Below are 4469 nucleotides of genomic sequence, written 5' to 3'. Positions count from 1 at the left end.
AATTGTCACCTCCACTCAATTATTAAGATTTGAGTAACCTACTACTCATTTTCAAACTCTTTTGTCACTTTTAACTAAATGTCCCTTTTTACTTTGATTGGATATTTTTATTTCTGTTAACCGGAGCTCTCTGAAATTGTGCTTTGACAAATTGTTGTTAGAACTTAGAAGGATGTGTAAAAATATCTTATCTTTAAAAGCAAGAATTCTGACTAGATGAGCATGTCAAAGAAATTTCACTATTCAAATATCCTTCTTCTGTATATTTTCCGAATTAGTCTATATCATCACTTTGGCATCCCTTCACCGATTACAGGTACAACATGAAGAGAATTGCAATTTTATTACTCGTATAACAAAATAATATTTTCCAATGAAGATCTATCAGGTTTGAGGCTCAATTTTCTGATCCTTGAATTAAGAACCGCCTATTCTAAACCTTAATGTAGGGAAATTTTAAAAGCTTATTTGGTTGAATGTCTGAACTATACTTTGTTGGTGATAATTTGATTCCCTACATTATAATCCCCTCCCCATTTTTCCTCCCCTACTCCTTTTCTTTAAAAAAGATCACTATCATTATCAAACTGACTGCATTCTTTTTCTGTCCATGAAGATTCCATCAACACACATTCTACTTCTAATAGGCCAGGAAGTAGATCAGAATCATTCTAAATGAGTCTATAAAGAAGTAATCCCATTCTTGTAATCAGATCTAGATAAAGACCAAAGATCTTGAGCGACTGATCCTGCAGAACAACCATTAAAATAAAAACTATAAATAAAATTAGTATACCTTATTAGTTGTAAAGATCTTCATCATTGTTTAAAAGACATGGATATGCAAAATTTCATGATGAAAGTCAACTTTATCACTAACTAAAACCTAATTATACACAAATGAAATAACACTAATCTTTGATACCCACTAATAACATGTGATATAAATATGTGGTTGATAATTTTTTGTACTAGCTATCTTTTTAGAGCTAATTAAAATCTACATAAAGCCTTCTAGTTATAAACATTTCCTCACCATTCTGTCACAACTACTGCAATTTTGTGTGGAAAATGGGTTTGAAAGGCAAGTTGATGGCTTCAATAGAGGTGAAGTGTGGAGGAAACTCGATTCATGATACTTTTCACGCCAATACTCATCATATCCCTAATATATGCCCTAATAAGATCATCCATTTTGAGATTCATGAAGGTGAAATTGTAAAGGTTGGTTCAGTTGTTAGCTGGAAATACATCGAGGGTAACAAAACATCCCCTCCCCCTCATTCTCCACAATATGATTCTTTAGTTTTTCAATTATGAGGATTTGAACATTTGAATTAAGTATAACATTTCTTGTGTTTTTTTATTTTAATGATTGTAGATGGAAAAGAAAAGTTTCTTAAACATGTGATTGAAGCCATCGACTCTCAAAAGAAATCAATCACTTGGAAAGTGATTGAAGGAAATGTGTTAAAGTTATTCAATTCCTTCACTGCTATCACTTCAAGTGAACACCAGTGGACTACATTGACATTCGTGTATGAGAAAAAGACTGAATATATCCCAGAACCTCTCACGATCTTGTGTTATGATCAAAGATATAGAGGGTCACCTTCTCAAGAAATAGAAAATCGATGATGTTCAATAGGTTATAGACGCTCACACTCTTGTTTGATGAATATTTGACAGTATTGACAATTAGTTCTAGCTAGCGTGTGAAATAAATAATATTATATTTGAAGAATATATCTATATCTATATCTATATCTATCTATCTATTTATCTATATATTATGTATGTTAACGTAACCTCTAAATAATGTTTGTTTGAAAAATATTTATGCCAGCACCGCTACAAGATATATTTGTTAGTATGCTGTTCTCATTCTCTTCAACTACATTTTTCTTTTGGTTTCTCTAATGATTATACTGACTAACATCTACGATGTTTCTTATAAAGTATATATTAGGGTGTGTAAGGAATGGAAGAAGATGTTTAGGAAAAATGTTTTTTAGCTTCTCATATTTCATATCATTGACCAAATTATTTTAAATTTTTTTTTTCGAAGAAATCACTTAACTTTAAAATGAATTCCCTAGCATTTATAGGGAAATCATTTTTCAGTTGGCGATAGACTCTCGTGTTTTAGCTGATAAGCAGTACATGTTATTGAATAACATGTCTTTGGTGCCTCTTGTAGTAACTACTAAGGAAGGGGCCTATAGAGCTTGCATATTCAATCAAAATAAGAAAACTCATCAGAAATTGAAGGTGAACTTTACCTCTATTGCGCCTTAAAGACATTGTTACTTCCAATCTACTCTGTTTCAGATTCTAGAGTTTACTGAAAATCAAAAGCAAAGAGGTAAGAAATAAGCTAAGAGAGTTCTTGATCTCTTATCATTACAACAGAAGAAGATCAAACTATAGAGCAATAAAAGAGACTTGAGTTTGGAGTGATATTATAGATCAAACTCTCGTTAAATTTGTCTTCTTCACGATTGTTTGGTTTAAATTATTCTTGGTATACTGTCAAGTCGCAATAATATTAACACCCAATACATACCACCAGCTAGACAAACAATATTTTCATACCTTAAACATATTGTCCAATATTTTATAAATTAAATAAGAATTCAAAGAATGTGATAATTTATAACTAACAATTAACATCTCAGAATATCAGTGTAGACTTATCTCAATCCCACACTAGATCAGGGCACATCAAAGAGAAATTACATGTGTTTGAATATCGGCCATATGAACTTAAAATAAAGAAAATAACTAAAAATAAACTAGATAAAATGAAATGACACCTCCACGAATAATGTGATGGCTCACCTCTACAACAGTTTGTAATGACCGGTTTCATTGTTACTTAAATATTCCTTAATTGAAAAGATTTGATCACTAATATTATATCACTACAACATAATGTATCTGTTGTTACGAACTCTAAGATATGAATTGGAAAATCATAGTTGTTACTTAGTAATAGCCAAAAAAATTGAATTTAGTAGCTATTTACAAAATTGTAAAATTTCATAGCCACGAAAATTAATCTGACAAAGCTAATTCCTTATTTTTGCTACAATTACTAACAAGCATAGTAACAGTTGCTTAAATCGCTACAACTTTACTGTTACGATAAAATTTGATAGCTGATCATAAGTTTTTGTCACTCGATAAAAATTATTGTAGCAATAGTGACCTTTTAGCCATAATAATTATTTGAAAAAATGTATTATATATATATATATATATATATATATATATATATATATATATATATTGCTTCAAATTATAAAAATTGTGGCAATAGTTAAGTGATATAGCCACATCTTTATTGCTATATAAAATATTTGTAGCTAATTATTAATTTTTTCCACGAGTTATAAATTAGTAGTAATAATAACCTTTTAGTCATAATAAATTAGTTAAAATATAATTTTGTGGCTATTTTTTTTTCTTCATATTAGTAAAGATTGTTGCAATAATTAAATGATATAGTCATAGATTTTTTTGCTATCAATAGCAACCTTTTACCCATAAAAAAAATATTTAAAAATAAATTATTGAAGTTATAGATATTTTTGCTTTGAGTACTAAAAATTCGTGGCAATAGTTGACTTAATAATAACTAATTTTTTTTTCATGACTAAATAGTTAAGTCACAAATTTATTATTATGATTAAATTTTATTGCTAATAATTTTTTTAATCACGAGCTGAAATTTGTTGTAGTATTTATAATATAGAGGAACTGGATACGTTAATCATTTGACTTGATTCAATACTATATGTCTACTTGTGAATTTCAAATATAATTATAGTAAGTATGTGATTATATCCAACTAATTTTGATTATCTAATTATATTGAACTTTAATATAACTTCGCAGTCTCATTGAAACTTAAAGAAATATTATATTTATCAATCTAATATGATTAGATGTCATGTTAATCGTTTGATTTAATTCAATTTTACATTTTGTAAATCTTAAATATAATTTAAATAAATACTTGATTATATTTCTGTCGATTAACTAATCATGTCAAATTTGCTAAACTTCAATAAATTTCATTCAAACTTCTTCATGACCAACTATTTTAATAATTAATATTTGTCTCAAATATATTTATCAATTCAGTATAATTAGAGGTGTTTATTATTCTACCGATCGTTTCAAATTCAATTTTATACGATCCAATTTGTAAATTTCAAATATAATTAAAATAAAAAGGTAACACACACACACATATATAGAGAGAGAAAAAAGTAGGTAATCTTCAACCATAGATAATTTATATAACAGTTTATAATTTCAAACTTATCAACTAACTTCTTAAACTTATACGACATTGTATTTTATCTTGTTGCAACATGTTGTTTTTAAATGTTAATTGTACTTTTTAAATATGTACAACTATTTTTTTCATTGAAAATTGTAAAGTTATTTTTTGTATATTT

At 27.7% G+C, this 4469-nt stretch overlaps 1 pseudogene; it reads left to right on the top strand.

The window, feature by feature from the left end:
* Nucleotides 1-1071: 1071 nt before the first annotated feature.
* Nucleotides 1072-1627, top strand: LOC107872429 (annotated as a pseudogene).
* The last annotated feature ends 2842 nt before the right edge of the window (nucleotides 1628-4469 follow it).

This window comes from Capsicum annuum, chromosome 5 (genome assembly GCF_002878395.1).
Source record: "Capsicum annuum cultivar UCD-10X-F1 chromosome 5, UCD10Xv1.1, whole genome shotgun sequence".
Lineage (NCBI taxonomy): Eukaryota > Viridiplantae > Streptophyta > Magnoliopsida > Solanales > Solanaceae > Capsicum > Capsicum annuum.
The sequence above is the reverse complement of the archived record's forward strand: the minus strand, read 5'-3'. Positions and strand labels throughout refer to the sequence as shown.